The following is a 20445-nucleotide window of genomic DNA, read 5'->3' on the forward strand; positions in this document are numbered from 1 at the left end:
AGTTCCTATATCTTGGAAGCTGTACAACCTAGACCTATGTTCATTAGCCAGATATGACAGCGAGAAATTCCTCTGAATGCTTATTTATTGAGATTTGCACAAATAGGAAAATATGCTTCATTGTATAATTAACATTCTGAATGGTATCACTCAGGATGTGCAATTTACAGTGCGAATATCAACGTCAGTCATCTTAATCATGTAAGGTTTCACCTGATGCCACACAACAGGTGGAGAGTCACCTGACTTTGGAACTACTAAGCATGTATAGAAATGCTGAATATTTTTATAATTAGTAGCAAATAAGTAGCAATATCTCCAGTGTAGTAAAAATGTACATATTGACAACGTATTTTCCTGCCTCCAACCACGGTGTTTCACACACTGCCAGTCAATAACACACAGGTCTTCCACTTATGAAAATGTGAGTAATAAGTGATACAGTGATTCATCTGTCCAATGCGAAACATCCTAGAATAGCAGCCACTTTTTTAATTACTTGCATCTTCCCCTTTCTAATGCAGCTTATTATTGATTGCCAAGATCCTCAGTTAAGGAAGCTAGCCCCCACCAAAAAAAAAAAAAAAAAAAAAAAACACAGATGTGCAGAAGCCATAATGAAATAGAGTTGGTAACTCCAGTAATTAGTAGTTATGACCACCCCTCTTGGCATGATTAAAGGGCCAGTCTCTGTGCTTTCTCCTATTAACCTGGTGCACTTGGGCATTCTGAGGCAGTGCAGCAACTGCCTCTTGTACACAGACAACCCTCTCCTATTGCCTCCCAACACTCAGGCACTAGCCCTGAGCAGTATCCTACCGTCACCCAGAATGATCCTGCAGTACATACAAAAAATGATTAACTTAAACAGTTGGCTAAGTTTCTGGTGTCATTCTAAGGGGGTCCAGTATCTGTCTGCTTGGGATGACATGATTGGCAGATCTCGATGCTTTGCCAGAGATGGCCTGCATCTGTCACCCCTGGGTTTCCGGGTACTGGCTAAGACTCTTGCCACCCCTGTAGTACCTTTTTAGGCAGCGTTCCAAAGACCAAATTAACTCCGTAACAGATATAAATAAATGCAATATGAGGGTCAAGTTGCTCAATGCTAGAAGTCTAAATCTCAAGATGCACTCACTCGAAGCACTCCTCAAGATGGAGAACATCGACATTTGTGCTGTAATGGAGACCTGGTTTAAAGTAGCAGAAAGCATCCTTGCGCTACCAGGCTATAACTCATTCCACACCTTTCATCCCCAGAACATGGACCGAAGCTCCAAAGGCGGTGGTGTCTCCATATTCATTAAGGATATGCAGACCTCCAGACTAGTAGCACAGCATAACGCATCTAAGATACTTCAGGTACAACTAACATTGGGTAACAGGGTGATCCAGGTCATAGCCTCCTATAGATCCCCAACCATGTCCCTGGACTCTCACTCCATGTTCCTAAGCACCCTGGAATCTATCAAGGTCAAACCCAAAACTCTCTTACTAGTAGACTTCAACTACCCCTCCATCAACTGGGAAAACTACTCAAGCACCAATACACTGGCCCAACGCTTCCTGGAATTCATCATTTCTAATGCCCTTGACCAGTTCATTCTGATCCCCAACTAGAGGAAGCAGCATCCTTGACCTGGTTAGTACTAATATGGGCGACCATTGCTCTACACCAATAGTCATTCCCTGTCTGGTCAGATCCAAACATAAACTAATCACCATGGAAATCCACATCTCATCCACACCTCCCGCAAAGGTAACCACCTTGAAAAACTTATCCAAAGCGGACTTTGGACTACTAAAAACTGCAGTAGCAAACTTCACAGCACCCATGCCAATGGAAAATAGCTGCAGGACTGCTGAATCATACATGAATGCACTGTACGAACATGTAAACAAATGCATGGAACTAGCCATACCCAACAGAACCAAGATACTCTACAACAGAAAGAAAAAACTGTTGCAGAAAAAGGTGATGTGCCTCACAAACAAACATTCAAAAGGAGGCACCTGGACTCCTCCCCAGAGTCCCTCACTGAGCATACCAATTTGGAGGAAGGGGAAGGTTCCTCAGATCACCCTCGATGATATCTCCTTTGGAGATGACATGGAACTCCTGCAGCAGCGGCAAGGTTGGTCTGCCCCCAGACCTTCTCAGATGAATCAGTATTTCTGGAGGCTTTCAGCATGGGCCCATCTACTTCCTGGGTGTCCCCCCCCCGTTGATCCCTCGGTGGATCTTACCACCACCCGGGCATGGAAGGAACCGGACACCGTGGAGCCAATCCCAAAGCATCCCAGCAAGATTCTGAGGAGTCCTGCAGACAGACATAGTTGGAACAAGGGGTCCCCTGTATATGCTATGGTGGTAGCAGCCGCCACCAAGAAAGAACTAGCTCAGGAAAATTCTATGGTCCATCCCCCCGACTGAGAGTCCAGGATGATGGATTGTCTAGGAAAGAGGACGTATGCTTAAGCCACCTTTTCCATAAGGGTGGTGAATTATTTGGCCCATGTCAAGCCGACTGCAGTGTGACTTGGTCAAGGAGCTGAGTCACCCCCGGAGTCCATGTCACCAGAGGATAAGTGCATATTCTCCATGCGAGTGGCTGCTCTCAAAGTGGTTTCCAATACGTCCATGCACCTCCTTTCACATGCCACTGAAGGAGCGGCAAGGGTGGCTGGGTCCAGCGTTGCCAATGAGGCAACTCGCCTGGCTCAGGCTATGTCAGTTCATGGAACCCTTTAAGGTATCTTTCTCGAATGCCCCTTATGATGGTTCTTTCTTTGTTTGGATAGACTGTTAGTGTAAAAACTGTACTATCTGCTTCTCTAACCCTCAAAGATCCTTTTCCAGGAATCAGCGGGGGCAAAAGAAGATGGTTCCAGAAGTTTCAGTATTCCCAGGATACTCAGGACTCATCTTCCTGCAGAGGGGGACCAGACAGATGCTGGTCCAGAGTTGGGGGGGTCTGAGAAATTTGGGGTTTCGAAAACCTTTCTTGGACAGGCCCACACAACAGCCCTGAGGGGTTGCCCGACTACTCTGGAAGCAGTCTAGGGTCGTCTTTCGCTGCACCTGACGGCATGGGAGTCCATGTCAACATTCAGAGACATCCTTGAGATCCTGAGACAGACGTGGTTGAACTCCTTGCAACCCTTCACTTGAGGAGTCAGTATTTCTGGAGGCATATGGTGCTGGCCCATCTACTTCCTGGGTTACTCTGCCCACAGATGAATGCATTGATTTGGGCTTTTGTCGGCATGGAAGGAGACTGACACAATTAAACCTATACCCAGAAAGTCATACAGGATTTAACTCCACCTTCAGGAAAGGAATTTTGGGCTAAGAGATGCCCGTGGATGCCATGGTCATGGCGTAGGCTACCAAGAAGGAACTTGCTGAACAGAGTTCCTGTGTTCATCCCCCTAACAAGGGAGTCTAGGATGGTGGACAGGTTTGGGAAGCACGTTTACCCTTAGGTTGGCACATTTTACTAGGTTGCAAAGGGATTTGATCAAATAACTCTCAACTTCCCTTTCAGGAACCATTTCTGAAGAGGGACAATCATCTATGGTTTCTCAGTTGGCTGCCCTTCAATCTGTCTTGAATTTATCCATAAGGCTTATTTCACATGCAGCCAAAGGCACCTTAAGGGTAGTGGGTTCAGGCATTTCCATTAGGTGGCATGACTAGATGCGCTTATTTGATTTGGTGAAGCCCTTCAAGTCCTCATTAGTCTCTGCTTCCTTTGATGGCACTTCCTTGTTTGGGCCCCGAGGTGAGGAACACATTATCCAAGCATGAGAAGGATAGAACGACCCTCTCTGCAGTGGGTGTACATTTTTTGACCCTCAAAGATCGTCTCTGAGGAATCAGTGAGGTGGTCAGAAGATGTGGTTCAGGAAGTCCCAGGCTCCTTTCCAGGACACAAATCGAGAAAGTTCCACCAGGGACAGGGGGGACTATAATGGATGAGGACGATGACCACCCTGTGGCAGAGGAGGCCCACAAAACCAGTGGTTCAGAGAATCTTTCTCTGACAGACCCTACCAGCCCTCCTGAAAGGAGGCCCGATTGTCCACCCCTGGAGGCAATCTGAGGTCGACTATACCTGCACCAGAGAGCCTGGCTAGACAGAACAAAACATACCTGGATGCAGAGGATTATTTGCAGAAGTTATATAATACCCTTTTCCCTTCCACCTCCAACTCTGTGAAAAATTCCAGATATTCCACCCAATCAGAGGAAAGAAGCAGTAATTCAAATACAGAGGCTGCTAGAAAGAAGAGTCATCCAAGATGTCATGCCAGATCAATTAGAATCCAGAACTTATTCAAGATTCTTTTTATTGCCAAAGAAAAAGGAGACTGGAAACCAGTTTTGGATCTCAGAAGCTTGAACAAGTCAATTTGACACGCAAAGCTTCACGTAGTCATGGTTCAGTCACTTCTTCCTTTTCTGGGCAAGGATGGCTGGATGTGCTGTATAGGTCTTCAGGATGCATACTATCACATAAAGAGGAACAGACAATCCAGAAGGTATTTGCACTTCCTGCTGACAGCCAGTCACTAGAAGTTCTGAGTTCTGTCCTTTGGCCTCATCACAGCCCCCGGGGTGTTTACCAAATGCATGGCAGCAGTAGCAGCTCACTTGAGACTGCAGGGATTCCAGGTATTTCCATATCTAGACTATTGGCTCATTACCACCCCAACCAGGCATCTGTTAGCAATTGTAAGAAATCAGATACTCCAGATCATCCCTAGCACCACAGCAGGACAAAATCTTTCTGGGCTGCAGGATCCAAACAGACCTGATGAAGGCTTTCCTTCCTTAGGACAAAGTACTTTCCCTAACAGGCCTCTTCCAGGATCTGCTCCAGGTCCACCAACTATCAGCAAGACAATTTCTGCGACTTCTGGGCCTTATGGCAGCCACCATTCCTATGCTACCATTAGCCAGACTGCACATGAGAATACTACAGTGGTATCTAAGGAATGTGTGGTCCAACACAACCACCCTATAGAATTCCAGATTCTCTTCTTACCCTGCCTAAAGAACAGAGTTGAGGTGGTGGATCCAACATGTTCAAGTAAACTTAGGACTTTCCCTTCACCAGCTCAGTACATGCATAAAGATGCATCAGACCTGGGCTGGAGCGCTACTGTGAAGGGCCTCAAAGTGCAAAAATGCTGGCAGTCACCCCTCCAGAAAAAAAAACAAATCAGTGTCAGAGAAATGACTGTAGTCCTTTTGGCACTGAAAACCTTTCTTCCCATCTTTCAGCCATGTCCCCTTCAAATCTTCACAGACACCACAGTCATGTTGTACATCAAATGGGGTGGGGGGGGGACCAAGTCCTATATCTTCTGCAGGCTAGCAGTCCAAATTTGGGACCTAGCCTCCCAAAACAACTCATCTCTGCAGGCAGCCTACATACCATCCTGGGAGAACCACCAGGCAGATGCTGTCAGCAGTTCATCTCCTCTGCATCACGAGTGGATGTTAAACAGAGTTTTTTCTAGACCTTGTCCACCAGTGGGCCACACCTCAAATAGATTTGTTTGCCTCCCCCCCAGAACAGACAACTGAAAAAATTTGTACCAATGACCACTCCCCACTAGCTTGGAGAATAGATGCCTTCACCATTTCATGGAAGGGACAGTTCCTGTATGCCTTTCTCCCCTTCCCTCTTATAAAAAAGGTCCTTCTGAAGATCAGGAGGGACATGCCAAAAATCTTGCTGGAGACTCCCTTTTGGTCAAGGCTGCATTTTTTCCCCCTTCTACTATCCATCGCCAAGAGCAATCAACACAAGTTCCCACACAAGGGGGACCTACTCACAGCAGAAGGGAAAACTCATTCACCCTCACCTGAAGATGCTATGTCTAACACTCTGGGTGATAAACCTTTAATACCCTTCAGACACTGCTACTCTGAGGACATGCGTTCGGTCCTGAGGGAGGCCAGGAAACCTAACACAAGGCGATCCTACATTTTAAAATGGGAAAGATTCTCCAAATGGTGTCTCCAAAGACATGGGGATCCCTTTCTAGCGGATGTCCCTCTAGTCGTAGCTTGTGTGTGTGAACTTATCAAGCCCGGCCTTTCATGCTCCTCAGTGAAAGTCCACCTATCTGCAGTCTCTGCTTACCCTTAGACCCTCCTCTACTCTCCAGGTTAGATGTTAAATTGTTCCTGAAAGGGTCTTAGACATCAGGCCACCAAGGAAACCCGTTCCACCACCTTGAGACCTAAATTTTATCCTAGGAAAAACTCACACTGGCCCCATTCGAACCAGCCAGTCCTTCAACACTGCAAATGTGCACATGGAAAACAATCCTGCTGGTAGCTCTCACCTCAGCTAGAAGGGTGTCAGAACTGCAGGCACTCATGGCCTGTCCTTCCCTACATTATCTTCCACAAACACAGAGTGACCCTGCCCACTAAACCTTCTTTCATGCCCAAAGTGGTCAATGAGTTATCATTAAATCAGTCCACCCACCATGTCCACCTTCTTTCCTTCTCCCACCAATGACGGTGAGATAATGCTCATTTCCCTGGATGTGCACAGGCAGCTAAGATTTTATTTAGACAAAACTAAGTCTATAAGGAAATCTAATCAACTCTTTGTATCCTTTCATTCCAGGGCTCTGGACAAGGCAGTCTCCAAACAAACTATCTCCTGTTGGATCAGGAAAACTGTCTGCTTCTGCTACTCCTACCATGGCAAGGACTTACTTCAGGGGATAAGACCACACTCCACTAGGGTCATAGCATCCTCCAAAGCCTTCTTCAAAGGCCTGGACACGGGCTCCATTCTGGAGGCAGCCACTTGGTCCACTATACACACCTTTACCAGACACTACAAATTGGACCATATCGCCAGAGCTGGTTTTGCTAGGGCAGTTCTGCAGGGATTTCTGAGATCAACTACCTCTACCACCATCCTTCTTCCTTCTTCAGCTTGTGGTACTCTCCCACACTAAGAATACTGCAACATGGGAACAGAAAGAATAATTGGGTAAAATCATACCATAACTATAGATGTCCTTCTCTTCCATGTTGCAGTATTCCTTCCCTACCACCATCCCCCTACATTTCCTTTCACCTGTCTATGGAGCACCCTAGGGCACCTCCTAGACTATGATCTCACTGGGCAGTCTATGGCATGTCACCAGTCTGGAGGACATAATTTGGCTCTACCTAGTCCACTGTCCAACTGGGCAGTTAGTTGTGAGGTCTGTGCGTGCACCAACAGCAATCAGGCTTAAGCTTTTGTATAGGAGCCTATTTTCAGGTCACCTGAGGCAGAAAATCCCACACTAAGAATACTGCAACATGGAAGAGAAAGGACGTCTATGGTTATGGTAAGATTTTACACAATCATTCTTTCTTCCCCAGTTCCAACTTTGGTGGTGGTTTCTTCTGAGCAGGGTGGGACCACGGTTCCGAGGTTGTGTCTCAGTTCTGGGTTCCCATCCCTCTTCTGGGGGACCTGCCTTCCAGGTGATAGATCAGGCATTGGCCTCTGCAGGTTCTCAGCTGGCCCCTTCCCTATCAGCACTTCATTCTGAGACCCCTGCTCGCCCAGAGCTTCCTCCAACCTCCACGCCTGGACAGCAAGCACCAAAGCTGTAGGATGCCCCTACACAGGGTCCTTCTTCTTCTGAGTCCTCCACAGAGCTTCTCACTGAGGAGGTGTCTTGGAAAAAGACATGTAAGAAGAAACACCTGGATTCCGCAGAAGAATCCATCACAGAGGACATGGACTTAGATGAAGGGGACAGTTCCACATGGCCCCTCCTTAATAAGACATCTCGTTTGGAGACATTCTGGAAATCCTGAAGCAGAGGGGTGACTGGAAGCCCAAAAACCCTACCTCAAAGGAGCCTGTGTACCTGCAAGCCTTTGATGTTTGCCCATCTACCTCTTGGGTGACCCCACCTGCTGACAAGCTCATTAAATTGATCCCATAGCTGGCTTAGAAGACCCCCTGACTCCACAGAGCCTATCCCAAGAAGACTGGGTAAAATTCTCACAGTGCCAGATATGACCATCAGTATTGGGCTAAGGGAGTAGCAGTAGATGCCATTGTGGTTGTAGCAGCCACAAGAAAGAACTTGCAAAAGAGAGCTCCACTGCTCACCCCCTAACCGGGAATCCAGGGCGATGGACAGATATGGAAAGTGGGTGCATGCCTCATCAACCTTTGCTTTAAGGTCCTTGAATTTTATGGCACACTTTACTAGATTCCAAAGGGATCAGATCAAGGAGCTGTTAGATAACCTTGCAGGTGCTGTGTCTGAGGAAGTTCAAGATAAAGTGGCCTCCCAACTAGCTATCCTGGAGTCTATTTCCAACTCGTCCATGAGGGTCATTGCATAGGCAGATGAAGGGACAACTAGGGCAGTGCATTCTGGTGTTGCCATTAGGAGGCATGCCTGGATGCACTTGCATGAGTTTGTGGAGCCATTTAAGTCTTTGTTCATCAATGCTCCTTTAGACAGATCGTCTTTGTTTGGCCCCAAAGTCAGAGAGACCCTTGCCAGGTGTGAGAAAGATGAAAAGACCTTATCTGCAGTGGACATAAGTTTTTTGGCTCCCCAGCTTCCTTTTCCAGGAATCAAAGGAGTGAGAAGATGTGGTTCAAAAAATCCCAAGGGCCTTTTCAAGATGTACGTGGTGGTGGCTCCCCTCGGGGCAGAAGGGGGAGGTGCAATGGAAGATGCTGACCACGTGGTAGAGGTGGCCTGCAAAATCAGGGTTCCAGAGATTCTTTCTCAGAGAAGCCCTACCATTGCTTCTGAAAGGAGGCCCGATTGCTTGCCTCTGGAGGCAGTTGGGGGAAGGTTGTCCTTGCACTCAGCCTGGTGACAAATAACCATAGATACTTGGGTGCAAAGGATTATTGCCAGAGGGTACTACATCCTTTTCATGCTCTTTCCCAGATTAGGTAGAAGAATCCCTGATGTTCCGCCCGATCAGAGGGATCAAGCAGCTCTGGAAATTTAAACGTTGCTAGAAAAAGAGTCATCCAAGAAGTCCCACCAGACCAGATAGGATCCAGATTTTACTCAGGGTTCTTTTTGGTGCCAAAAAAGATGGGGGACTTGAGTTTAGTCCTGGATCTCAGCCTTCTAAACAAATTTGTTCAGCCAACAAAATTCTAGATGGTGATGGTTCAGTTTATCGTATCCAGTCTTAGAAGAAAACAATTGGATGTGCTCCATAGACCTTCAGGACGTGTATTACCACATAAAACTGGACAAGTGCTCCAGAAGGTTCCTCCACTTTGGGGCAGTCACTACCAATTCAGAGTGCTGCCCTTTGGTCTCACTACAGACCCCAGGGTGTTCAAGTGCATGGCAGCAGTAACAGCTCACTTTTCCATACTTAGACTGGCTCGTCACCACTCCCACCAGACATCTACTAAATCAAGCAATCAGTTTCATTCTGCATCTATTTGCTCATCTAGGCATTACAGTGAATCCAACAAAATCACAGCTAAGTCCGTCTCAAGATTTGGAGTTTATAAGAGCCAGCCTGAATACCACCACTTGTACAGCTTCTCTTCCTCTTCAAAGGTTGCTAAAGATAAGGCCCCAAGTGCAAGCCATTCTTTCCAATGACATGGTACCTGCACTGTTAGTTCTTCAAGACTCTGGATCCATGGCAGCAACCATCTTCAGAAAAAGTAATGTTTTTTAACACAGTCTGCTTTGGTGCCAAATAGGGAATTTATAATTATACCCAGGTCCAGGTATTCCCCTTCAATTGACCCTTTTCCAGATCGATTGCCTTCTCCCTTCCTGGATTGATCTTTTTCACCAACCAAGTCCACTCATTCTTTGAGAAGCTTTACTGAGTAAGAGCTAAAAAGAGTGGTGAGAAAGATTATCTGTCAGCAAGGAGTCACTGGAGCCTCGAGGCCTCCTATCCCGTTGAGTCAGGGACCTTCTACTTCCACCCCCTTATCCTTTGATTTGTACTGCACATTCTGGGACCTCAGTTCTGAGTTGCCTAGACCTGCTGACTGCCTCTGTTCTGAAGTGATCCTCTTCTTTAGCACCGATTGTGACTCTGATTTCTCAGGCTGGATCGGAACCAGAGACCTCCTGAAGGTGTACCTGTCCTGCCAGATGTTCTTCATGTTTCACTGTTGCAGTCATCATATTTGGGTTATCCCTGCCAGGGTATCCCTCAGTCAGCCCGAATACCAGAAGCGTAGTATTTCTGTATCAGTTGCTTTCGCTTCAGGACTGACGTCAGATTGTCAGTAGTATAAGTAAGGCAGCCAACGCCATTACATCAGTCTTTCTTGTCGAGGAGCCTGAAGCAGAAGCAGTTCATATGAGTGCCGGTCGGCCTCATTTTCCAAACTGAAGTTGAAGTCTTCTAAAGCTAAGTACCTCATTGGGGATTCTTTTTTCTTGCTCTAACCGATGTCAGAAAAAGTTAACAATTGTCTCGCCTGTGGAAAGCAAATACCACACAGAGACTTTTATTCTTATGGCATCACTTGCTTAGGCCCAGACCACGACGTCTTCCGCTGTCACTTTTGTGCTTTGTTCAACACCAGAATTATACGTCGTCAGGCCCTTATTGTAGCTAGATATTTTCGCTCTCAATCCTCGAATTCTGATATGGCTTCCTTAAGCCATCTGACAGCAGATCTTCCGAAAAAAATGTAAGGATAAAGACAGAGACAGACCGCACAGGTCCAAACCTACCGACGACACTTCTGTTAAGTTAGTCGTCAGTTCTGTGGTCCTCGGTGAGGCACTTTCGCAGCCCCTGATGCCCGCTTCTGTGTATTCGCAGGCTGCTACGAGACCCTTTCGTGAGACTCTTCACTGACTAAGGATCCTGTGGATGTCTCTACCTTGGATGGGTCCAGAGCCGCTGAGCAGGCACCGGCTTCCGAGGAAGTACTTCGCACTACCAATTCTTGACACAGACTGACTTCTTTCACATCTACCTTTCTTTCGAAAACTACCAAGTTTCTAAGGCCCAGGGTATGAACCACTATGTCGCGAGACTCTTCATCAACTAAGGATCCTGTGGATGTCTCTACCTTGGATGGGTCCGTAGCCACTGAGCAGCCACCGGCTTCTGAGGAAGTACTTCGCATTACCAAATCTTGACACAGACTAACTTCTTTTGCATCTACCGTTCTTTCGAAAACTACCAACTTTCTAAATCCCAAGGTACGAACCACACCCAAGAAACTGACCTAATCTTTAGCATATGCTTCCTTGCCTCCATCTCAAATGCTTAAAGTGGCAGACGACCTTATAATGCTGATCAGAGGAAGCCAAGCTACCCCTTCCATAAGAAAGAGAGTTGTCCACAGTAGTTTTATCTGAGCAGGAGTCTGATGACTCTGAGGCATCTGAATATCAAGACATGCAACCCCTCTCTGCTTATGAGGATTCTGATGCAGAGGAATCCATTCCTTAAGCTTCTCCATCTGAGGACTTTTCCTTTGGGGAAACCCTACATACTTTAAGGGAGCATTTCCAATGGGAATATCAGGACTACCCCAACATACCATGAAACTCCTCAAACAAAAAATATCTTTTCCTGCTTGTGCAGAAAATACAGTTACAACAGTTAATGCGTTATGTAAGTCAAGTAACTAAGCACACCTTACAATGTGGTTTTGATGCCCTAGAAGCATCTTGCAGGGCAGCAGTCACTGGTTCTGTCTTTAGAAGGCATGCTTAGCTTAAGGAACAGCCCTTGCCAGACCATGTCAAATCCAAATTATTGCATGCACTCTTGCACAAAGACAACATATTTGGCACCAATGCAGAGGAGGTCTTAAAAAAGATGGAAGAAAAATATAAATCTAAGCAGACAGTTAAGGACTTTCTGCAGGTCCAGCTACCCAGGTTCAGTATGCATTGCCCCTCCAAGCACTGGATGTCCTTCAAGGATGCATCTGCAGTCTTTACAAATGGGTTGTCCTGTCGTCAGGCAGCCCTTCGGTCGGCCGGATTCCAAAGTCTGGGTCTGGCTTCGGCTGGTGTCGCACTTCACCCGACGTCATTGCGGCAGTTTTTCGGGTATAAAGGCATCAGCCGACGCCATTTTCCTCAGTCTTTCTTGCCGCGTGGCACCCGAAGCAGAAGCTGTTCGCAAGTGCCGGTCGGTCAGATCCAGAGATTACTACTACCGAATACTACTTCGAAGACTTCTATAAAGCTAAGTACCCCGTTGGGGACTCTTTCTTGCCTCAGCCGATGTCAGAGAAAGTTAATAACTGTTTATCTTGTGGGAAACAAATACCTCATAAAGATTTCCACTCCTATTGCATACATTGTTTAGGCCCAGACCACGACGTAGCATCTTGTCTAGCCTGTGCTTCTTTTAACCGGCGGACGCTTAGACGTCGATCGGACTTTGCTGAACAGATTTTCGGCTCCGATTTTGCCTACATTATGCCGTCGGATTCTCCGACTATGCAAATAACCAAGAAACGCAGAGAAAAGGACCGACACTCGCGGTCCGCGGTTTCAGCCGAAACCACGGTTAAGCAAACCACGAGTGTCTCGGTTTCGGCCGAAGCCGAGCAAGCGGTTCTTTCTTCAGCCGATAACTTGCCTTCTACCGAGGCCTCTTCTAACCTGGTAGAAACGGCTTCTGAAATCCAACCTTCTGTTGCGGTTTCACAGGATTTATCAGACACCATCCCCCTGGATATTTCTACCCCTGCACGTGGAGCTGCTAGGCCTCCTCCAGCTATGTCTATTAAGGCCTTTGCCAGGGCTAAAGCAGCCAAAGCATCAAAACCTGTGCCTGCCAAGCCCCCCTCTCACAGGCCCAGCACCAGTTCCCATATGCTTTCTTTGGCTGAGGATCTCATCTCTTTAATTCGTGGAGCCCAGCCTCATCCAGATAGGGCCTCTCTCCCTCCTCCAGAAAAGAGGCCTAGAGCAGAGCCCCCTGAGCCAGTATCCGCAGATGATTCCTCTGATGACTCAGAACATACAGACCCTCCTGAGGCTTCTTATTCTCCTTACGAAGACTCTGATGCTGAGGAGTCCATCCCTTCAGCCTCTCCTCCTGAGGAATTTTCCTTTGGGGAAACTTTGCATGCTATGAGGGAACAATTTCAGTGGCAGGGCCAAGATTTCTCAGACTCTAGAAAAAGGCTTAGGACCTTTCTACATTTGCCACAGCATAGGCCTTTAGCTATACCTCCAGTTCTTTCTGTTGTTGATGATGCATTTAATGATGCTTGCACTGCTCCTGATACTTTACCTCCGGCTCCTGCTAAGCCCGATAGGTACTACAGGGTCCCGGACACTCATCACCACTTATATAAGGCTCCTTTTGCAGATCCAGAGACTATCTCACAGGGTCCAAAAGCTATAGCAGCTACTTCCTCTAAAACCCCCCTCCCCTCTGAAAGGGAATCCAGGTCCTTAGAGAGATGGGGTAAAAAAGTTTACACCTCTGCTACTTTGTCAGCTAGAGCTTTGAACTGCCAATTTCATATGATTCAATATCAAGAGTTTATGCTTGACCAGTTGACTAAAAAGCTGTCCTCTGAAGAATCTTTAGATAAAAAGTATGTTTAAGAAATGGTACATAACATACAGCAAGTTAGTAACCATTCTTTAAAATGTGGCTATGATGCACTGGAGGCTTCCTTTAGATCAGCCATGACTGGCACAGTTATCAGGAGGCATGCATGGTTGAAAGAACAGGCATTACCAGACCATGTCAAATCTAAGCTTTTGGATGCACCTATGGACAAGGTCAATTTATTTGGTTCTCCTGCACAGCAGGTACTAAAAAAGATGGAAGAGAAAGCAAAATCTGTGCAAACAGTGAAAGATTTCTTGCAAGTTCAACCTCCAAGGTTTAGCCGGAACTGGCCCTCCAAGAATTGGTCCTTTCCAGACTCCTCTAAGGCACAAAGAGGCAGGAATAGGCGCTCTAGAGGCAGAAACCAATCCAGGGGTGCCTACAGGGGTCGCCAGTGGCAGGGTAACAACCAACGAGGCACGGATACAGCCACCACCACTACAACAACTCAATCACAGTGACTTGGCGGTGGCACCGCCTACCAGGGAACAACTAGAAGCACCTTTAGGCGGAAAGCTAACCTTATTTTCAAAAAACTGGCACTGCATTACAAGAGAAAAATGGATTTTGCAAACTATAGACCAAGGTTACAGATTCCACTTCCATACTCTACCAGGAAAGAGAGGAATGCCGAATCTACCACCTACTCAAAGGACAGAAGCTCTAAAACAAATATCTCAATTATTAGAAATGAGAGCTGTGGAGAAGGTACCATCTATGGAGCAAGGAAAGGGATTTTACTCCAGACTCTTCCTGGTACCAAGAAAAGAAAACAAATGGAGGCCTATTCTAGATCTGTCCACTTTAAACACATTCCTCATTGTTCCAAAATTCAAAATGCTGACCCTACATCAGCTTCTTCCCATGCTGGGCAAGGAGTCTTGGCTGGTAACTCTAGATCTCAAGGAGGCATACCTGCACGTCCCCATAAGACCAATTTGCAAAAGATACCTCGGATTTCTTGCAGGATCAGAGCATTATCAATTCTCAGCATTGCCCTTTGGCTTATCTACTGCGCCCAGAGTGTTCACGAAATGCCTGGCATCAGTAATCGCTCATTGCAGACTTCAGGGGATTCAAATCTATCCCTACCTGGACGACTGCCTGATACAAGCGGACAACAAAAACAAACTATCAGAAGACTTACAAAGAGTCATCTACCTGCTGCAAGCCCTGGGATGTACAGTCAATACAAAAAAGTCAAGGCTGATTCCATCCCAAAGAATAACCTTTCTGGGTGCAGAACTGGACACATCAAAACAAATGGCATTTCTAACTACAGAAAAGAAAGAGCAACTTCCTCTCTACTTCTTGGCATTAACAAAGCAGAACCATTTAACTGCAAGAAAAGTGCTACAAGCTCTAGGCTTCATGGCATCCTGCATAATACTGGTCCCTCATGCCAGGCTGCATATGAGAAAGCTGCAGTGGTACCTAAAGAATTTGTGGTCCCAGCACCAGCACAGCCTAGAAACCAAAATTCCAATGATCCCATGCCTGAAGCAAGAGTTCCTATGGTGGGCTCAGGCCTGCCAATCAAACACAGGATTACCCTTCTGCAAAAGTCAACCAAGACAAACCATCACAACAGATGCCTCAGACCTCGGTTGGGGGGCACACATGATGGACAAGTGCATTCAAGGCCTATGGACTCAAGACCAGCTACATCTGCACATAAATCTAAAAGAAATGATGGCAGTGAAATTGGCAATCCAGGCATTCAGACCATTTCTCCAAGAAGGCCAGTTGATGATAAGGACAGACAACACCACAGTTATGTGGTACATCAACAAACAGGGAGGCACACACTCATACCCTCTATGCCGGCTGGCACTGGACCTATGGGATGTGGCTCTGAGCTACAACATTCAGTTACAGGCAATTTATGTACCAGGAAGGAAAACATTCTAGCAGACATATTAAGCAGAACTACAACAGATGCCCACAAATGGATGCTGCATCCGGACATCTTCAAAACCATCACAAAAGAATGGGGATTACCACAAATAGACTTGTTTGCATCCCCATTCAATCATCAGTTGAAGAAATTCTGCACAAGGACTTACCACCCACTTGCTTGGAAGGTGGACTCCCTATCTTTCAGTTGGAAAAGCCTGACAGCATATGCCTTCCCTCCACTTCCTTTGATGCACAAGGTGCTTCTGAAAATCAAGGAGGAACGTCCGAGGATCATTCTGATAGCCCCAGACTGGCCAAGACAACATTGGTATCCACTGCTGAGGAGTATGTCCTGGGAACAAATATGGACACTGCCCCTGATCCCATTACTGCTAACACAGAACAACTACAACACCCTGCATCCAAACCTAAAAACTCTGCAGCTAACTGCCTGGAACATTACATAACAGCAGTTAACCCAAATTTATCCCAAAGGGTTAAAGACATAATCCTGGAGGCTCGTAGACCTTCAACAAGAAAGAATTATGCAGCAAAATGGAAAAGATATCTCATCTGGAGTACTGCAAAAGGGCAAGAGGTGACACTGGTGAACATAGCCAACATCCTGGAGTATTTGGCGGAGCTCTTCCATTCAGGCCTGTCCTACTCTTCCATCAAGATACATGCATCAGCTATTTCAGCAGAGTACAGCTTGGATCCTCCTGTCTTCTCGCATCCTCTGCTCAGACAGTTTCTGAGAGGAATTAAAATGTGAAACCTCCCAGGAAACCTCCATTGCCAGCATGGGACTTGAACTTTGTGTTAGAAAAACTGACTCTTCCTCCTTTCGAACCAGCAGCAACAGCACAATTACAATACTTATCCTGGAAGACTGCTTTCCTGCTGGCAATAACTTCAGCAAGAAGGGTCTCTGAACTACAGGCATTAATGGCAGTGCAACCCTTCCCAATCTTCCATCAAGATAGAGTGTCCATGAGAACAAATCCTACATTTATGCCTAAGGTGGTATCCAGAGTGTCTTTAAATCAGGCTATCCACCTTCCTACATTCTTCCCCAACCCACAGAACAGGGGAGAAAGGCTCTTACATACCTTGGATGTACACAGACAATTACGCTACTACCTGGACAGGACAAAAAACAATAGAAAAACTGACCAGCTTCTGGTAGCATATGCAGCAGGAAAGGAAGGAAATCCAATTTCTAAACAGACAATCTCCAAATGGATAGGAAATTGCATTAGATTTTGTTACTCCTACCATGGAAAGAAAACTCCAGAGAACATCAGGCCTCACTCCACAAGGGCTACAGCCACTACCACAGCTTTCTTACGAGGGGTGGCTACCAAGGACATTATAGAGGCTGCTACTTGGACCTCCGTGCATACATTTGCCAAGCATTATAACTTACCTCTATACTCTAGATCCCGTGCTGGTTTTGCCACTGCTGTTTTGCAAGGGATCCTAACTACACCATAATCTCTTCTCTTTTCCTCCTCCGCTAGTTTAGCTATGGTATTCTACCCATTTGTAAAGACTGCAGATGCATCCTTGAAGGACATAGTACAGTTTTGTACCTACCATAAATGTAGATGTCCGAGAGGAATGCATCTGCAGTCAGGATTACCCACCCTCCTTCCCCTCTGAGGTACTCCTAGGGTATTTGCCAATCTTCAGCTAGCTTGGGGGGGTGTATTTGTTTGTATATATGTACATACATGCTTATTTTATGTGTTTGCTCTCTACTATTTGGAAACTTTGGCATTTATCCAAATTTAGCCATCCAAGAGGGCACCTGGCATCTGGGGCAAGAAACACTGAGGAAAATGGCGTCAGCTGATGCCTTTATACCCGAAAAACTGCCGCAATGACGTCGGGTGAAGTGCGACACCAGCCGAAGCCAGACCCAGACTTTGGAATCCGGCCGACCGAAGGGCTGCCTGACGACAGGACAACCCATTTGTAAAGACAGCAGATGCATTCCTCTCGGACATCTACATTTATGGTAGGTACAAAACTGTACTTTCTTTCCTGCCCCCTCCAGGTCAGCTCAGCCCAGATCCCGGGGTTGCAGGTCCCCCAGACAGCAGCCCCAAGGAATGCAGAGATCAAAGCAATGAAGTTCCTCCTCTTCAAAACCAGAGAGTGTTAAGTCACCCCCTCATGGTAGGAACCCACAGTGACTCCCCACTTCCACCCCCTTCCTCTGCCCACCTACACTTGCCCCTAGGAGGAAACCTCTCCTTCCATGCAAGCACCTGGGCCACCATTACCAACGACCACTGGGTCTTCAACATAGTGTCCCAGGGATGGAAATTTTATTTCCACACACAACCAACCCCAAAAGGGTTCCCAGATCTTCCCCAAACCAGTGCGCAGAGGCCAAAATGCTCACCCTCCAGCAACTACTACCTATGCTCTCCAAGGATGCTTGTTTAGCCACCCTAGACCTAAAAGAGGCCTACCTACACATCCCAATCAGGGAATCATGCAGGAAATTTCTACGTTTTAGGGTGGGATCACTGCACTGTCAGTTCTCTGTGCTTCCCTTTGGCTTATCCACTGCTCCTAGAGTTTTCACAAAATGTCTGGCTCCCACCATTGCTTTTTGCAGGCAAAGAAATATTCAAATTTACCCATACTTTACCCATACTTAGATGACTGCCTAATTCAGGCAGACAGGAAAAGCTGCTCAAGCACTTGGCCTTTGTAAAGGACCTACTGACCTCCCTAGGGTATACTTTCAATGAAAAGAAATCCAAACTAGTATACACCCAAAAAATTATATTCCTGGGAGCAAGACTGGACACAGCATCCCAGATGGCATTCCTTACACCAGAAAAGCAAACCTACCTGACAGCCTATTTCTCTCAACTAGCCACCAGACCCCAGTTATCTGCAAGGAAAATCCTGAAAGCTCTGTGGTTTATGGCGTCTTGCGTTCTACTCATTCCATATGCCAGCCTGCATATGAGGAAACTACAATGGTACCTAAAAAGCCTTTGGTGTGAACACTCTCAAGACCTGGAAACTCTTATACCAATGATACCTTATTTAAGGAAAGATTTTCTTTAGTGGGCAGCAGCATGCTACCACAACAAGGGACTACCCTTCTCACAACCCCACGCTGCCCAGACCCTCAGAACAGATGCATCAAAATATGCCTGGGTTGCACACCTTTTCTGCAGGTGCATACAGGGCCAATGGAGCCCACATCAAATACATCTGCACATCAACCAAAAAGAGATGTTAGCTGGCCAGCACAGACTGACAGCTTTCAGACCCCTCCTCTCCCCGGGGGCTCTACTAATCAAAACAGACAAACACCACTGTGATGTGGTATATCAACAAGCAGGGAGGGACTCACTCGTACCTTCTGTGCATGCTCTCCATGACTCTTTGGCACATGGCCTCAGCCATGCAGCTACACCTGTTAGCACAATTCTTGCCAGGCTCTCTAAACTCTCTGGCAAACAACTTAAGCAGAAATCTTCTGGACCCACATGAGTGTCAGCTAGACCAAAGAACCTTCACACTTGTAACTCAGAAATGGGGCACCCTGAATGTCGACCCCTTTGCTTCCCACTCCAACCATCAGCTCAGCAAGTTCTGCACCAGGGAGCCTCACTTCAAGGCCTGGAAAGTGGATGCTCTATCCTTCTAGTGGGTCAACCTCTCAGTCTATGCATTTCTCCCACTACCACTCATTACAAGGGTACTGATCAAAATAAGGGAGGAAAACCCGAGGACAATCCTGATTGCCTCAGACTGGCCACACTGGCACTGGTACCCACTGCTGTGCAGCCTGTCACCTCTGCCACCATGGCAGCTTCCTCAGATCCCAACACTCCTGACCCAGAGGGAAGGAGAATTCATGCATCCCCAATTGCAGACCCTCAATCTGGCAGTCTGGCATATTCCATGACCACTGCACAAGCTGCCAATATCAGCAAACAGGTTCTAGATGTTATACCTGAGGCCAGACACCCTAGCACTAGAAAGTCTTATGCTGACAAATGGAAAAGGTTTTGCACCTGGATCCAGGCTAAGGGAGCTGGGATAGCACAGCCCTCCCTACCTCTCATTCTGGATTACCTTGCTGACCTACTACACAGGGGTCTATCCTTTTCTTCTGTTAAAATTCATGCCTCAGCTATCTCTGCTCATTTCAGCACAGAGCCACCTTTTTTCTCACACCCTCTCATCAAACAGTTCCTAAGAGGGGCTAACAACTTGAGGCCACCCAGAAGAGCATCTATCCCAGCTTGGGACCTAAAATATGTGTTGGAAAAGCTCACCCTGCCCCCCTTTGAACCAGCAGCTTCAGCAGAGTTAAAGTTTCTTTCATGGAAGATAGCCTTGCTTCTGCCCATCACTTCAGCAAGAAGAGTATCCGAGCTACAAGCACGAATGGTTGTTGAGCCCCTCATCATTTTCCTTGCTGATAGGGTCTCCCTCTGGGGTAACTCATCCTTCATGCCAAAAGTAGTGTCCAGTGTGGCTCTCAACCAATCCATTCATTTGCCCACCATTTTCCCTAACCCACAAAATAAGGGGGAAAGGATACTGCATTCTCTAGATGTGCACAGACAGCTCAGATTCTATCTAGACAGAAATAAATAATTTAGAAAGACTGATCAGTTGTTAGTCAACTTTGCTGCAGGAACAGAGGGCAAAGCCATATCCAAACAAACCATTTCCAAATGGATAGCACACTGCATCCATTTCTGCTACAAGCAACTTGGGAAACCTTCCCCTAAGGGGATCAGGACACATTCTACCAGAGCAACCTCCACCTCTGCAGCTTTCTTCAGAGGGGTGCCCACCATGGACATCCTGGAGGCTGCAACACGGACATCAATTCATACTTTTACCAAGCATTACCACCTGCCTTTCTTCTCCAAATCCAGGGCAGGCTTTGCCAC

Source organism: Protopterus annectens, chromosome 9.part0 (genome assembly GCF_019279795.1).
Source record: "Protopterus annectens isolate FY-2018-M chromosome 9.part0, PAN1.0, whole genome shotgun sequence".
In the NCBI taxonomy this organism is placed as follows: Eukaryota; Metazoa; Chordata; order Ceratodontiformes; family Protopteridae; genus Protopterus; species Protopterus annectens.